This window comes from Periplaneta americana, chromosome 13, assembly GCF_040183065.1.
Source record: "Periplaneta americana isolate PAMFEO1 chromosome 13, P.americana_PAMFEO1_priV1, whole genome shotgun sequence".
NCBI lineage: Eukaryota > Metazoa > Arthropoda > Insecta > Blattodea > Blattidae > Periplaneta > Periplaneta americana.
This window is the reverse complement of record NC_091129.1, coordinates 36,620,623-36,639,286: the sequence shown is the minus strand read 5'-3', so window position 1 is coordinate 36,639,286 and position 18,664 is coordinate 36,620,623. Positions and strand designations below refer to the sequence as shown.

The window sequence follows — 18,664 nt, the reverse complement described above, 5'->3', positions numbered from 1 at the left end:
TACGTGCATCTCACAAATCGCTCTAAGCAAACTCATTACATAATCACGACTGGAGAGTAAGGACTACATTTTCACAATCACACAATCAATATACTCTATTTCAATCAATACTGTCATTATTATTTTTTCAACAAATACTCAAAAGTACTTAGAGATCACACTTGGAGCAGGTAGAACCTATTAGATTCTCCTAACCAATGAAGTGAAGTATTTACATAATAAATTATTGCTGTTAACAAGAAAATGGTTCACATAAATTAAATTTTCCTATTTCTCTTTTTGTTCCTAAAAAACCCTTCCCTTTTTGATATGTTTATATATGTACATGTATACTAAATAACTGAATAATTAGCCCTATTACATAGCCAGAAATTTAGTAACGCAAGTTATTTTAATAATTGCTGCCTTTATTCGCTGCATATGCATGTACATCCCTGTTGTCTACGTTACGACGCTCTGTAGCGGATGCGCTATGCGCTCTTGATCAAGGTTGAATTCTTCTACCATGATTGGGAGCTAATATCGTCTCATCCCTGCCGTACTAGGTTCCATTCCTCTTCCTCTTCTAGTTTTTATATACATTATTAGGTTAAGTATCTTAGGCTTATAACTCCCGTCTCACCAGCGGGGATCTTTCCTACCTCCGTGGTTGTGTCCCACGGTTTTCTAGCTGCAACTGACTGTCCTAAGTCTGAAAAAATTGTAAGGAAAATGCTGTTCCCAGATTTATACCTGTGAACGTCACGTCACGCAATTCGGACACCTTTTAGTAAACTGTGGCAAGCAATTAATTTTTTTTCTTTTACGCAATCAATTCAATTCCTATCAAGAGTGAAATCTGGGAGGGAACAAGTTAGTGAGAGCTAGATAGCACGGAGTGACGGAAGTCTACAAACCTGTGAGCAGAGTCGAAACTGGTTAAGTACGAATTTATATCACATGTCATATGGATCTTCTCTGACAGTTCAACACACAAAGACAGCTACTTTCTCTTCTTCCTAATGAGTGTAACCTAATTTCAGAATATAGTGATATTTCGAAGTGCATGTGTTAATTAGGTCTTTCACAGTAGCACTATAAAAATAGCTCTAATCGTCACGTTGTTAGTTTCATTCTGATCTGTTAAAGTAATTTGCCTTTGATTTATAAATATATTATTTTATGCAAGGAAAGAAAATGAGAAGCAATAGCGAATGAATGAGATTATTTTCGCTACAGCTATGCACTCAATATAATTTAACAATGTATAGTAATTTCATTAATATCAAAACAGTTAGATTTTAATAGTCGCCTTTAATTCTTCTATACTTTGATGAAGTTAACGGTGAAGGCTGTGGTAAATGTAATGTTTTATTTTCCTTTGATATTCAACCTTCGATATATGAGTCGGTTAGAGTCATAACTCTCATGCTCAAAAAAAAAAAAATGAAAAATTGAGATACCGTTATATTCCCATGCGGTTATCTGCGTAGAACACGATTCAGAGGTTAATTTTTCACATTTCTTACATGATGCTTGTGTAAACGGGCGACAAATTTCCCGGTTTCTTTCAAAAGTTCCATGATCCACTGGATCTTGTGAGTTCTGTTACATAGCGCTTCTCGACCAATCACCGATCATTATTTCCCTCCCGCTTCTCCACTTGTTGAGTAGAATAAGGTTGTGGATGAGTATCTTGCATATGTCTTGTTATTTTTTATAAATATTAGTGAATTTAACCGCTGTAATTAAGCATTTTGTAAGCGTAATATTATAAAAGTGCACGTATTACCAGTTGGAGAGAGAAGGCGTAATATATTGCAGCTCCTGAAATAAAGAAAAGAAACCAGACCAAATTAGCAAAGTTAATATTCTTTTCTGATTCTGCTTCGCTCCTACTGATGTATTGGTAAATTAAGCAGGGCCGAGTGTTTAATAATATATACAAGTTCTATATGTATGTGGTGCCGTGAATAATAATCATTTGGACAATACTGAACATTTGTGCGAATTGATGGAAGCAGATATTAATCTTGTGATATAAAGAAACGCAGTAACTAAAGTTTGAGTTTTGATAAAATTTATAAGCAGTATTTCTTTTGTAGGTTGTAAATTGAGGAGTCGACTGAAATAAGGGGAGAACCCGCTTTACTAAGAAATTTAGTTTTTTCTCGTCTCTAGAATGTTGTGTGATAATTGCAACAACTTTGGCAATAGCTTAGCCCACTGGAATTTAAATGTCCACCGTAAATAATTCTCAGATTGTTATCTATTTCCCTATTCCAAGATTTGTGACTTCTCTCTGGCTGGACCCCTCAATTTATATTATACTATATTATTTTGTAAAATGTACTCATCAGAAAAATTTAATAATTATAAACCTATTCTTTTACATTGAATTTAAAAATATGGCTGAGGTAATGTTCTTGTGTAATATTTTAATTTGTTACTGTCAAATGTCACATGATCCCAACTAGTCAGTTCCTAAACAGACATGTTCCAAACGGAGCACTCCCAGAACACTCATGATCCAAAGGTCATTGTCAAAACTCGTATGATCCATAATTTAAACCTAAATAACTTTCACTCCTGTATAAATAAGTTACTTACTGGCTTTTAAGGAACCTGGAGGTTCATTGCCGCCCCCACATAGGCTAAGCCCGCCATTGGTCCCTATCCTGAGCAAGATTAATCCAGTCTCTATCATCATATCCCACCTCCCTGAAATCAATTTTAATATTATCTTCCCATCTACGTCTAGACCTCCCCAAAGGTCTATTCCCCGCTGGCCTCCCAACTAACACTATATATGCATTTCTGGATTCGCCCATACGTGCTACATGCCCTGCCCATCTCAAACGTCTGGATTTAATGTTCCTAATTATGTCAGGTGAACGATATAATGCATTCAGCTCTGCGTTGTGTAACTTTCTCCATTCTCCTGTAACTTCATCCCTTTTAGCCCCAAATATTTTCCTAAGAACCTTATTCTCAAAAACCCTCAATCTCTGTTCCTCTCTCAAAGTGAGAGTCCAAGTGTCACAGCCATACAAAACAACCGGTAATATAACTGTTTTATAAATTGTAACTTTCAGATTTTTTGACAGCAGACTAGATGACAAAAGCTTCTAAACCGAATAATAACAGGCATTTCCCATATTTATTCTTCGTTTAATTTCCTCCCGAGTGTAATTTATATTTGTTACTGTTGCTCCAAGATATTTGAATTTTTCCACCTCTTCGAAGGATAACGGTTACAAATCTGAATAGTAGTTTTTAATCATTACTCTTTCATTTATTAACCTTTATTGTGAAGAAAATGGACTCCAAGTATTACAAATATGTTTTCCCTCATTTGTGAAAATTTTCATTTTTTGAACGAGTTATGACTCTAACCGACTCATATTATGTACCTACAGGGACACGCGAATGTGTGCTAAGGGTACGTATAAATAATATTACATATCACATCATGATAAACCCAGAGGAATCATGGTCGAATTTAGAGTTAACCACAAGAAATAGGGACCTAAGAATGTATGATTTTGGGGCGCCATTTTTCTCCGGTTTCCTTCCACCCTTCTCTCTTCTATCTGAGCGACTAGATTTATGTAATCCACGTAATGTTAGTTGTGACGACGTGACTAAATACTACTGAGCGAGATTTAAAGGAACACGCTACTGAGATTTCTAATCTCCACAATTTTGATTGTAAGTTTTTGAAATTTTAAAATCGAATAGATGTTGATGAGTTACATGTGGACAATTATTTTCAATATTTTATGTTGAAAAATGTACTAGGAAAAAACTAAAATATAAAAAAGTGTTTATAATTTTAGTAAACAAATATCTTGGTCTCATATAAAGATAATTTGTTTCTTAAACTTTTAAAATGATGCTAAGACTACCTACAATGAAATGGTGCATAGGTTTGTTCCTAGTCAATACAGTTCATCAGTAAAAAAAAAAAAAATAACTTTTAACATTGACCAAAATTGACAAAAACTCAGTAGCGTGTCCCCTTAAGTTTCCCTTAGCTCTGTATCGTATTTCCTTTAACCATACAATGAACTACCTATATGCTTCGCTAGAGTTCGTATGTAGCAAATGCTAATATTTCTAGCCGATATAGTTTATAAATATGCAAGCAATGCCCCCAATCCTTATACTTGCCATTCTTGTCATTCTAATAATGGATAGAAGAGCGCAAAATATGCACGTTTTTGTGTGTTCGTTCAATGGATGTTTATTCACTACAGAAACTCGTTAGTGATTCGATTCCTAGTCTGCGTGAGAGGGCGTGGTATCTTTCACAGGCGCCTTCGCACAATTTACACACGCACTCTGCACTGGGCTCATGGTAGCCTGTCGTTTTGCAGATCTTGAAATGAAAACCATGCACTGCGAAGCGTGTGATGGTGTGTCTGAGTTCTTAGTACGGTCTCTTCCACTCGTCGGACAGCATGGCCTCTGTTGTATAGAAGTCGCTCCATATTTGTGACCTCTTCGTTCGGAGTTCTTGTAGCAGATTCTCGTACTGGGCAGTACTTGGTGTCTCAAATCTTCGATATAGAAGGGTTCCTTTGACATTTCGTAGCTTAGTCGTGATGGAGCATATTTTGATATGGATAGGACTCTTTTAATAAATGTTGCCTTCACTCGTTCTATGCGTTTTAAATTGCTCTTTGTAAGGTTCTTCCATATGATGTTCAGTTCATAATGCAATAGGTTCGTTCCAACAGCAGTCAGGAACCGTCCGTAACCATCGTGAGCATGCGCAGTACAGAAAAAGCGTTCCAACACAATCCGAACCAGTCCTGAACCGGAAACATGTACTGCAGTCGGGCGTTCCAACAAGCTTTTGACACGGGTTCGGAACGGTCAGAAATAGTCCGCGGATTGAGGCATGTACGGAAGAGTACGTAAGACGCGCATGCGCATAAGCTCACCAACGTCTCCTGAATACTGAAGAAAGACATGATCGACTGTGAGGTTAAAGATGAAAAGTGACAATACAGACGAATAATAAAACTAGAGATTTAATTTAAATTTTCTCCAAAAAGAAAGGGAATGGAAACTATTTGGGTATTGAAATAGTCAATTACAATTTCAACATGCAGCTTTGTTTAAGAGTATAATAAATAACGTAAATACATTAATAAGAAAAAAAACTATTTTTAGATGAGAGTCCCCAGTACACGACATTGAATTAACGGAATTCTTGCCTTCCATATTTTTTGTCATCTTTTTATAGAAAATGATCGAAATTCTGCAAAACGATAATAATAAGCATCCCGTTCTTAGCAAAGATGATCACAGTTATAGCATCTCTGGATTTAGTAAATAACGATCCGCGAAAGCGTTCCAACAGCGTCCAGTCCAATTTCAATCCCAAAGCAGGTGCTCAACTAGCGCATGCGCATAAGATGGTACAGGAACCGTACATGAACTGATCCATGAACCGCTTGTTGGAACGAACCTAATATAGGGCTGATTTTGACTTTGAATAATGTCATGTCATTCTGTACGTCCATTACTTAGCGCTAAGGGTCTTTAATCCTCTTAACTACCACTTACAAAACAGCGGGGGATTTGAAAGCTGCATTGTCTAGTCCTTGTGACTTTTCTTGCATTTCGAGTCTTGTCAACCAGGCTTAAAACCTTCTTAACCGGCATCACATCGCCTCAACTATACTCGGCGACATTCTTAAACTTTACTACGTATAAATACTAGCTCTAGTGATAATATTAGCGTGATGAATTCAGGATCCAGCGCCGAAAGTTACCCAGCATTTGCTCTTGATTGGTTTAGGAAAAACCACGGGAAAAAACCTCAACCAGGTAAATTATCACAACTAAGATTTGAACTCGGGCCTGCTAGTTTCAAGGTCATGCGTGCTAAACGTTAATCCATAGCGGCGAACTACAAATCGAAGTAGCGTCTTACATTTTTTGATGAGGAGTCTGAAGCTAGCACCGCTAGATCGCAGTTACGTCAAGATGATCGATGTAGCGGCACAAGCGAAACAAATAGCAGCAGTTACAAAATAGCGGAACATGTGCAGGAGTATGGCATTCTTGAGCGGCGCTACGTTTTGGGATTTTTGTGGGTAAAAGTTCCCAAGGAGAAAACGATATTTCTAAAGAAATGCTGCCCGTGTATGTCGATTATTTCCTATCTCGTCAAGTTGCCTATAATTGGATGGAGAAATTCTCTGAAAGATAGATAAGTATCGAACAACGAATCTGTCGGCAAGTGGAGATTTTCAAGGCGGCAACAGGTTGACAATTTGATCTTAGTAAGGGACTACATTCTATGCCGGATATCCACGGGTTAGTCTTCGCTGCATCATTTAACAGTCCGAGACATAGCGTGAATCAATGCTCTTATTAAGTTTTCTAATGGTATATTCTTACAGAGTTGCCGCTTTTTTTTTTTTTTTTTTTTTTTTTTTTTGTAACTGCTGTCTAGCGGTGACAGCTTCAGGCGCCTCACTGAAAAATGTCAGTAGCTACTTGTACCTACTTCAATTTGTAATTTATTTTGTCTGGTCACTCTTTTCAGTTTCACTAATTATACCCGGAATTGTGCCAACTGTCATACATCTATGACGCAGTGCATGAGGGTAGGCCACTAGAGGGAACCCAAGAGGTGGAACTGAAACTGAGAGGATTAGATCCGACATCGGGATGGGAATCTGGTGTGACTTAGTGGATAAAGCATCAGCACGTAGAGCTGAAAACCCGGGTTCAAATCCCGGTGCCGGAGAGAATTTTTCTCTGTTCCACTCTTCCATCATATGATGACGCAGAATTTCTGCATTGAAATATCATATGTACCTTGGTACATCGTAATAAATAATATGCGGAAAATAATCACTTAGTGATTTAAGACGGCGCTTATTCCGTCGGATCCCGGCCACTTATTCACTCATAACGAGTGCACCTCTGCACATATGTGAACATTGTGCCACTGTCATACATCTATGACGCAGTGCATGAGGGAAGGCCAATAGAGTGAACCCAAGACGAGGAATCTGGATCTTGTGAGTTCTGTTACATAGCGCTTCTCGACCAATCACCGATCATTATTTCCCTCCCGCTTCTCCACTTGTTGAGTAGAATAAGGTTGTGGATGAGTATCTTGCATATGTCTTGTTATTTTTTATAAATATCAGTGAATTTAACCGCTGTAATTAAGCATTTTGTAAGCGTAATATTATAAAAGTGCACGTATTACCAGTTGGAGAGAGAAGGCGAAATATATTGCAGCTCCTGAAATAAAGAAAAGAAACCAGACCAAATTAGCAAAGTTAATATTCTTTTCTGATTCTGCTTCGCTCCTACTGATGTATTGGTAAATTAAGCAGGGCCGAGTGTTTAATAATATATACAAGTTCTATATGTATGTGGTGCCGTGAATAATAATCATTTGGACAATACTGAACATTTGTGCGAATTGATGGAAGCAGATATTAATCTTGTGATATAAAGAAACGCAGTAACTAAAGTTTGAGTTTTGATAAAATTTATAAGCAGTATTTCTTTTGTAGGTTGTAAATTGAGGAGTCGACTGAAATAAGGGGAGAACCCGCTTTACTAAGAAATTTAGTTTTTTCTCGTCTCTAGAATGTTGTGTGATAATTGCAACAACTTTGGCAATAGCTTAGCCCACTGGAATTTAAATGTCCACCGTAAATAATTCTCAGATTGTTATCTATTTCCCTATTCCAAGATTTGTGACTTCTCTCTGGCTGGACCCCTCAATTTATATTATACTATATTATTTTGTAAAATGTACTCATCAGAAAAATTTAATAATTATAAACCTATTCTTTTACATTGAATTTAAAAATATGGCTGAGGTAATGTTCTTGTGTAATATTTTAATTTGTTACTGTCAAATGTCACATGATCCCAACTAGTCAGTTCCTAAACAGACATGTTCCAAACGGAGCACTCCCAGAACACTCATGATCCAAAGGTCATTGTCAAAACTCGTATGATCCATAATTTAAACCTAAATAACTTTCACTCCTGTATAAATAAGTTACTTACTGGCTTTTAAGGAACCTGGAGGTTCATTGCCGCCCCCACATAGGCTAAGCCCGCCATTGGTCCCTATCCTGAGCAAGATTAATCCAGTCTCTATCATCATATCCCACCTCCCTGAAATCAATTTTAATATTATCTTCCCATCTACGTCTAGACCTCCCCAAAGGTCTATTCCCCGCTGGCCTCCCAACTAACACTATATATGCATTTCTGGATTCGCCCATACGTGCTACATGCCCTGCCCATCTCAAACGTCTGGATTTAATGTTCCTAATTATGTCAGGTGAACGATATAATGCATTCAGCTCTGCGTTGTGTAACTTTCTCCATTCTCCTGTAACTTCATCCCTTTTAGCCCCAAATATTTTCCTAAGAACCTTATTCTCAAAAACCCTCAATCTCTGTTCCTCTCTCAAAGTGAGAGTCCAAGTGTCACAGCCATACAAAACAACCGGTAATATAACTGTTTTATAAATTGTAACTTTCAGATTTTTTGACAGCAGACTAGATGACAAAAGCTTCTAAACCGAATAATAACAGGCATTTCCCATATTTATTCTTCGTTTAATTTCCTCCCGAGTGTAATTTATATTTGTTACTGTTGCTCCAAGATATTTGAATTTTTCCACCTCTTCGAAGGATAACGGTTACAAATCTGAATAGTAGTTTTTAATCATTACTCTTTCATTTATTAACCTTTATTGTGAAGAAAATGGACTCCAAGTATTACAAATATGTTTTCCCTCATTTGTGAAAATTTTCATTTTTTGAACGAGTTATGACTCTAACCGACTCATATTATGTACCTACAGGGACACGCGAATGTGTGCTAAGGGTACGTATAAATAATATTACATATCACATCATGATAAACCCAGAGGAATCATGGTCGAATTTAGAGTTAACCACAAGAAATAGGGACCTAAGAATGTATGATTTTGGGGCGCCATTTTTCTCCGGTTTCCTTCCACCCTTCTCTCTTCTATCTGAGCGACTAGATTTATGTAATCCACGTAATGTTAGTTGTGACGACGTGACTAAATACTACTGAGCGAGATTTAAAGGAACACGCTACTGAGATTTCTAATCTCCACAATTTTGATTGTAAGTTTTTGAAATTTTAAAATCGAATAGATGTTGATGAGTTACATGTGGACAATTATTTTCAATATTTTATGTTGAAAAATGTACTAGGAAAAAACTAAAATATAAAAAAGTGTTTATAATTTTAGTAAACAAATATCTTGGTCTCATATAAAGATAATTTGTTTCTTAAACTTTTAAAATGATGCTAAGACTACCTACAATGAAATGGTGCATAGGTTTGTTCCTAGTCAATACAGTTCATCAGTAAAAAAAAAAAAAATAACTTTTAACATTGACCAAAATTGACAAAAACTCAGTAGCGTGTCCCCTTAAGTTTCCCTTAGCTCTGTATCGTATTTCCTTTAACCATACAATGAACTACCTATATGCTTCGCTAGAGTTCGTATGTAGCAAATGCTAATATTTCTAGCCGATATAGTTTATAAATATGCAAGCAATGCCCCCAATCCTTATACTTGCCATTCTTGTCATTCTAATAATGGATAGAAGAGCGCAAAATATGCACGTTTTTGTGTGTTCGTTCAATGGATGTTTATTCACTACAGAAACTCGTTAGTGATTCGATTCCTAGTCTGCGTGAGAGGGCGTGGTATCTTTCACAGGCGCCTTCGCACAATTTACACACGCACTCTGCACTGGGCTCATGGTAGCCTGTCGTTTTGCAGATCTTGAAATGAAAACCATGCACTGCGAAGCGTGTGATGGTGTGTCTGAGTTCTTAGTACGGTCTCTTCCACTCGTCGGACAGCATGGCCTCTGTTGTATAGAAGTCGCTCCATATTTGTGACCTCTTCGTTCGGAGTTCTTGTAGCAGATTCTCGTACTGGGCAGTACTTGGTGTCTCAAATCTTCGATATAGAAGGGTTCCTTTGACATTTCGTAGCTTAGTCGTGATGGAGCATATTTTGATATGGATAGGACTCTTTTAATAAATGTTGCCTTCACTCGTTCTATGCGTTTTAAATTGCTCTTTGTAAGGTTCTTCCATATGATGTTCAGTTCATAATGCAATAGGTTCGTTCCAACAGCAGTCAGGAACCGTCCGTAACCATCGTGAGCATGCGCAGTACAGAAAAAGCGTTCCAACACAATCCGAACCAGTCCTGAACCGGAAACATGTACTGCAGTCGGGCGTTCCAACAAGCTTTTGACACGGGTTCGGAACGGTCAGAAATAGTCCGCGGATTGAGGCATGTACGGAAGAGTACGTAAGACGCGCATGCGCATAAGCTCACCAACGTCTCCTGAATACTGAAGAAAGACATGATCGACTGTGAGGTTAAAGATGAAAAGTGACAATACAGACGAATAATAAAACTAGAGATTTAATTTAAATTTTCTCCAAAAAGAAAGGGAATGGAAACTATTTGGGTATTGAAATAGTCAATTACAATTTCAACATGCAGCTTTGTTTAAGAGTATAATAAATAACGTAAATACATTAATAAGAAAAAAAACTATTTTTAGATGAGAGTCCCCAGTACACGACATTGAATTAACGGAATTCTTGCCTTCCATATTTTTTGTCATCTTTTTATAGAAAATGATCGAAATTCTGCAAAACGATAATAATAAGCATCCCGTTCTTAGCAAAGATGATCACAGTTATAGCATCTCTGGATTTAGTAAATAACGATCCGCGAAAGCGTTCCAACAGCGTCCAGTCCAATTTCAATCCCAAAGCAGGTGCTCAACTAGCGCATGCGCATAAGATGGTACAGGAACCGTACATGAACTGATCCATGAACCGCTTGTTGGAACGAACCTAATATAGGGCTGATTTTGACTTTGAATAATGTCATGTCATTCTGTACGTCCATTACTTAGCGCTAAGGGTCTTTAATCCTCTTAACTACCACTTACAAAACAGCGGGGGATTTGAAAGCTGCATTGTCTAGTCCTTGTGACTTTTCTTGCATTTCGAGTCTTGTCAACCAGGCTTAAAACCTTCTTAACCGGCATCACATCGCCTCAACTATACTCGGCGACATTCTTAAACTTTACTACGTATAAATACTAGCTCTAGTGATAATATTAGCGTGATGAATTCAGGATCCAGCGCCGAAAGTTACCCAGCATTTGCTCTTGATTGGTTTAGGAAAAACCACGGGAAAAAACCTCAACCAGGTAAATTATCACAACTAAGATTTGAACTCGGGCCTGCTAGTTTCAAGGTCATGCGTGCTAAACGTTAATCCATAGCGGCGAACTACAAATCGAAGTAGCGTCTTACATTTTTTGATGAGGAGTCTGAAGCTAGCACCGCTAGATCGCAGTTACGTCAAGATGATCGATGTAGCGGCACAAGCGAAACAAATAGCAGCAGTTACAAAATAGCGGAACATGTGCAGGAGTATGGCATTCTTGAGCGGCGCTACGTTTTGGGATTTTTGTGGGCAAAAGTTCCCAAGGAGAAAACGATATTTCTAAAGAAATGCTGCCCGTGTATGTCGATTATTTCCTATCTCGTCAAGTTGCCTATAATTGGATGGAGAAATTCTCTGAAAGATAGATAAGTATCGAACAACGAATCTGTCGGCAAGTGGAGATTTTCAAGGCGGCAACAGGTTGACAATTTGATCTTAGTAAGGGACTACATTCTATGCCGGATATCCACGGGTTAGTCTTCGCTGCATCATTTAACAGTCCGAGACATAGCGTGAATCAATGCTCTTATTAAGTTTTCTAATGGTATATTCTTACAGAGTTGCCGCTTTTTTTTTTTTTTTTTTTTTTGTAACTGCTGTCTAGCGGTGACAGCTTCAGGCGCCTCACTGAAAAATGTCAGTAGCTACTTGTACCTACTTCAATTTGTAATTTATTTTGTCTGGTCACTCTTTTCAGTTTCACTAATTATACCCGGAATTGTGCCAACTGTCATACATCTATGACGCAGTGCATGAGGGTAGGCCACTAGAGGGAACCCAAGAGGTGGAACTGAAACTGAGAGGATTAGATCCGACATCGGGATGGGAATCTGGTGTGACTTAGTGGATAAAGCATCAGCACGTAGAGCTGAAAACCCGGGTTCAAATCCCGGTGCCGGAGAGAATTTTTCTCTGTTCCACTCTTCCATCATATGATGACGCAGAATTTCTGCATTGAAATATCATATGTACCTTGGTACATCGTAATAAATAATATGCGGAAAATAATCACTTAGTGATTTAAGACGGCGCTTATTCCGTCGGATCCCGGCCACTTATTCACTCATAACGAGTGCACCTCTGCACATATGTGAACATTGTGCCACTGTCATACATCTATGACGCAGTGCATGAGGGAAGGCCAATAGAGTGAACCCAAGACGAGGAACTTAAACTGAGAGGATTCGATCCGACATCGGAATGGGATTCCGGTGCGGCTTAGTGGATAGAGCATGAGCAAGTAGAGCTGAAAACGCGGGTTCAAATCCCGGCTTAGTGGATAGAGCATCAGCAAGTAGAGCTGAAAACCCGGGTTCAAATCACGGTGCCGGAGAGAATTTTTCTCTTTTCCACTCTTCCACCAAGCCAGGACAGAGTTAAGTCTTCTATGTGAGGGATCGACTCACGACACATTACACTAACAACAATGAGTATGCCAGTAGTGTTAATTTCTTTCATATGATTGAAAACTTTGTCATTCACTTTATTTCATAGGTACGTTTTGGGACACATGAGCGTTTATTTTAAGGATGTTATAATGTTTTTGCACCGTGTTATAGCTTAACCAGACACTATATGGGCTATTTCATATGAAATCGATCAGTAAAAAACCTCGCATTTTTTTAATACTCTAATTTTCCCCCTATTTATACAGGGACATCATTTTATTTTTACTAACATTTTTAATATTAACTTGCCTATACCTCTGGATCAACGCCGTTTGCTATCCCATTCCACGACTGGAGTTCGTTGATACTGACGTAATATACAAACAAATCACTTTACTAGGTATAGGAGGGAAGAAAAGTAGTTCATCCATTTACGTAAAGTAGGAAATATTGCGCTTTTGAGTTTAATCATTTTCATTAGGTTTTTGTTTAATCAAACTACAGTACAGTATTAACAATGAGTGCTTTTACTCACGAACTGAGCTGTCCATGTGGACGTATTCATTATGCAGTGCATATTATACTATCTACAACACATTAGCGTACAATATAGAGAATGAAGTTAAATTGAAAAATAATCACAATGTGGATATTTAAACACATTTCGATACAGGCTTCAGTTCTAATGTGCATATTATCGCACTATAGCATATTGTACTTAATTCCAATTCCCAGTTCTTCGTAATCCTCGGCCTCATCTCGCCAAATATCATCTCGCTATCACCAATTCCATCGACGCTAAATAACCTCGTAGTTGATACAGCGTCGTTAAATAATCAAATAAAAAATAAAAAAACCAGTTCTTCGTACTAGTAACTCATGTTGAAATAATTCTGTACCTACTCTATAAAAGAGTACCTTACGTACTGTAAATTCAATCTTCACTTCTGCCAGAAAAAAGAAAATTACTCAGACATACTATCTACTATCCTTCCAAGTGGTCATGTCGTAGGGTCGTAAAAAGGAGGGAAATCACGTGAGAGTTAATTACTTAACGAGGCGTTTTTATTTAAGTTATTTTAAACAGTTGTATAATATTACGTAAACGTCCAATTCCTAACAGAAATTAATGTTCTCAGAAAAGAGCTAAGACAGCCCAGCCACTAGCTGGCGAATAAAAGCTGGTTGGGGAAACCGGGATACGACGTAGGCAAATGGACGACAGTACCTGTGCGAAAATGATTCAATATTGAAAGCTCTTTCGTCACTGGAAAATGCGAACATATTTTTGGAACGTCCTGTGGCTACTATGAGTGTATATGCGGTCTTGGATCTGTGTGGAAGACGGTTGAAGGGGTGGGAATGAAGTACATTCAAAAACTCAGGTACAATAAAAATTGAAGTAAAAATAAAATGATGTCCCTGTACAAAGTGCTGAGGAGAGTGCATTTTCAAATATATACTATCGAAAGTCAAACGGTTTTCGTATTATTGAGCGACAAATTTAGCGTATTTTATAAAAACAAGCCTCTTTCAGCGCTCAGAACTCTGGAACCGTTTACTGCAGAACATTGAACGGGAGCTCATTTTGAAGCTGACATTTGGTAGATTATGTTAACAAGTAATCCTTATTTTTATTGTATACAGAGAGACAGATAATCTGATTTTACTTACTTTTAGGCTTTTTGCCCATTTGTAAAAATGTAAAAAATATTTAGAAAAAAACCTTGCATTATTAACAGGGATTCGACATTGTTTGCTTAGTGGCTCGGCAATAAGTTTCGAGGGTATTAAATAAATTATATTCACACGCTTAGACTTGAACGGCGCAGTACCGCACGAACTGGCTGACAGATGAAGATGAGCGAGCATTGGGCGTCATTTTACTCCTGTGTTTATGAAAACTTGTGATAAAGTTAGTCCAGCTACGCGCTACTAGACGAAACATCACGTGTTTATGTCTTCTGGCCTTGCTTGCCTAGGCTAGCTCCCGCCTCACAGTCAACTGGTTAGTTCACGCGCGTACTATTTATTTTCTTTATTTCATATTTTCAATACTTTCTTATCAACGGTGCACCAGTAAAAAATATGTGTTTATTTGTACTTTCAATGCGGAATCTAACCATATATTTTAAAAATATTTTTTCGTGGACAATCTAAATTTCTAAAAAAATTAGAAAAATCTAAATTTCTCCATTTCCATAAAAGTAAGAAAACCTGTTTACAAGTCAATATAAACTTTAACTTCTCAGGGTCAAAATAAACCATGATTTTGATCACTGGGTGGAAGGGTTTCGGAGCCACAACAGTTTAAAGTTGCTAATTTTATGAAAATACGATAAATTAAAATATTTTAAATTTAAACACTATGAAGTTCTGATGCCTCAAACTTTGCAAAAAGCATTGTATCACAGTTGTCAACGGACAGAAAAAGTTTCATTGTATTTAAAAATTGCAAGGGGAATTTTCTCTATATTTCGGTCGATTTGAGATGGAATAGCCCATATGAAATGAAACTCACGGCTAACGTCCGTCACATTTTTGACTTGCGTGGTCACGATACAACTTCCGCTGTGCGCTTATACACACGTTTCAGCATATCCCTATTCGTACTGAAGTAGAACCAACGAGTTAGATACTATAGAGAGGCTGAAGACCAGAGTCCGTGGATATACCAGAGTAGCGCAATCACCGAGTCGGCCGCCATTGTTCAACACTCTAGGGATAGGAATATTTAAAGTAAAACTCAGATATTTTTAATTTGTAGGGCAAAAACGTCTAAAGGACCTTCTTACATTATAGAACATTTTTGTCAGTCAACATACTAATGTAAAAAAACTTCATTTAATAATTATAATAGCATAAATATACATTTAAGTGTTCAATACACTACTTCATAAACGTCACAGTTGTAGGTATTACAGCAGCATGAGCTTAATAAATTACAAGTAACAAATTAAAACAACAATGTTTCAAATAAAATAACAACAAATCTAAACATTTGCAACTACATTCCTCGTGCGAACTCTCCGGCTTCCGCATATAAGGGGACACCATACTGAAATTTCGCGAAGTTCATTAGTTTTAAGAGTTCACAGCAGTGAAATCAGTAACTACCATACCTACGAAGCTAGATTCACCAAATTTTGATCACTGGTATATCTGTTTAATAGTGACAAGTGTACAAAATTGCATCCGCCTATGATACGTGGTTTGCATTTTATTAATTATTTTATCAAAATATTGAACCGCTTTATATAAAAAGTCGCTTGCACTACAATTGACATTATTCTTAAGTGATTTTCACTTATATGGATCCTTACGTACATGGAATCTAAGCTTACTATAAGGTTTTACTGTAAAATTAATCAGTAAATTACTAGAATTTTTTATTATAAAAAATAAAAAATTAATAGCCATAAAATGTCCTAGTAATTTACCCATTCGCTGTACAGTAAATTCCAATAGTAATGTTTGTTCCAATGTATATAAAGAATCATATAAGTGAATATCAATTAAAAATAATGTAAATTGTGACGCAAGGGACTTTTTCTATAAAGCAATACAATATTATTCTATTAAGTTATTAATAAAATGCAAACCACTTATTAAAGAGAGACGAAATTTTGTACATGTGTTATTATCAACCAGATATAGTACTGATAAACATTTTGTGAATTTAGCTTTAAAAATATAGAAGTTAGTAATTTCAGTATAATGTCCCCAAGGATACATTGACGTGAGGTTTTGTCATTTTTGGTAAAAAAAATCGTTTCTTTGTTTTTACCTTTAAAAATTCATTTTTGGTCTAAAGATGCCCTCTGCCAATTTTCATGACCATACGACCGGTCTATTAGCTATTTAGGGTCACATTTTTAAAAGGCTGCGGGCTCTGACTGTTAATTTAAATGCTCCGTCCACGACCTCCACTCTGAATTCTGCGACCATTTTGGAAATTACGCTCTATTTCATACATTATTTATTATATTAGATTACGGTTGAACACAGGTAGCAGACAGACCGGCCGAATGATCGTAAACAAAAGCGAAACTGCGGCGGCTGGTACTTTGATAACTTTTATATATATTACCAATTGATTAGGAACTCAGTTTAGATTTGCACTTGAACTCTGATAAATAAAGAATGTAGCCTACCTGAGGGCGAATTATAATGATGATGATGATGATGATGATAATAATGATAGTTTTGTCTACTAGGTCATTCCACAAATGTTCGTTAGTAACTGAAATTAGTAGTAAGAATAATAATAATAATAATAATAATAATAATAATAATAATAATAATAATGTTGTTAATATCATATTTAAAATATCAACTTAGTGTGTATATGTTGTAGCAGTTCAACTTCAAGTTCAAAAACGTAAACTGTTTTGATGCATAAAATGAATTCCTTTTAGCGTAACTTGAAATTTGTTCATAGTTTTTGTTATAGATTCAAAAATATCTTCTCCTCGAGTTCGATCCTTTAGTGAAATGACATCTACAAGATCTCCATGAACATTGAAATCTGAATCGACGCTCCTTATGAATATACTATAGCTAGCTGCGCCGTATCTTTCCGGTCGGTACTTTTATCAAGAGCTAGTGAGTAACAAGTAAAAGTTTTCATTCTTGCTAACAATTGTTCCTCCAAGTTATCTCCCATTTATGATACGCGCTCTGTAACAATATTACGAGACAAACATATAGATTTAAAATCATTAACGTATTCCGGAAATATCTCTTTTGCAGCAGCTATGAGACAGCCTTTCACAAATTCTCCGTCAATAAATGAATAGCTTTGAAGCCGTTGCAATAATTTCACAAATTTTGTAGCTAGCACGAACAAGCTTGTTCTACTAACACCCGATGATGATGGAAGGTTTTCTGAATTCAATCTTTGTTTTAATTCTTCTACAGTCTTTTCACGAGTGAAACCGGATAACTTTTCTGATCCTTAAGCATCACCATGACGTGTAGAATTAAAATGCCTTTTAATATTATTATGGGTTAGGTATCCAAGTTCCTTTCTACATATTAAGCAATGTGCCTTTCCGTCCTTTAAGATAAATAAATATTTATCTGTCCACTCACTATTGAATCGTCGTTCCATATCCATACCAGCCGCCAGAGTTGATAAACACACTGCGTACAGAACACTGCTACAGCGAGCTGACTGTCGTTTTAGCTCAGCTACGGTAGGAAACAGTATTAATCGTTTCACAGTTTGAGAGCGCTGTTCGACATCCCTGTTCTAAAACATAAGTTAACAATTGTCTTGTAATAAAATTGTGTCTATTAATGCGTGGGACTGAAATTTTACTGCGTGATGTGTGTAAGTCTAGAAGGTCTAGTTACGATAACTGACACAAACACGATCAGTGACCTTCCCATAGGCCCTACCGGTTTTTTATTATTACTAGACTTTCGTAATCAATACAAGCAAGAATATAAAAAAGTTGTTTGAGTGTCACTTAAATCACTGGCGCCTAAGAGCTCTTAATGATATTACGGTTAAAAACGCAAAGCTCCCAAGACTTAAGAATAAGCATAAGCTATCACGTGCCAATAATTGCCATAACATTAAGATTACAAATCGCTAACTTACTTGATGAACTGCAGCAAAATGTCACTAATTCGAAATTCGCGATAATTCAGACAGATTTTTTTTGACACAAGAGAATTAGGGATTAACATTTCTCACACTTAAGGTAGAGGAGTGAAAAATGTGGCAATAAATTCAAATTATGCAACAAGAGATTATTTCAGATAATATAGTAATTGAATTTCTGAATTTTAAGTGGAACTATCAGATATTTTATCTTTTAACAATTTAGAAATCAACGGCAGTCTTTCGAAATGAATTTAGCGCATGATAGGTTGTTGTTGTTGTTGTGTATAATATGATAATAAAGAACAGCACAGGAAATAGACGCTGTACTACTACTAATTCCACAATTTTGGACATTTGGCTGACATCTACGGCTG

At 36.7% G+C, this 18,664-nt stretch overlaps 1 protein-coding gene across 1 annotated transcript in view; it reads left to right on the top strand.

The window, feature by feature from the left end:
* The first annotated feature begins 862 nt into the window (after positions 1 to 862).
* LOC138711797 (alpha-tocopherol transfer protein-like) overlaps positions 863 to 18,664 on the top strand; it is a 77,568-nt gene continuing 59,766 nt past the window's right edge. The window contains exon 1 of the mRNA XM_069843030.1: positions 863 to 917. The gene's annotated coding sequence lies outside the window, so the exon portion shown is untranslated. The remainder of the gene's footprint in view (positions 918 to 18,664) is intronic.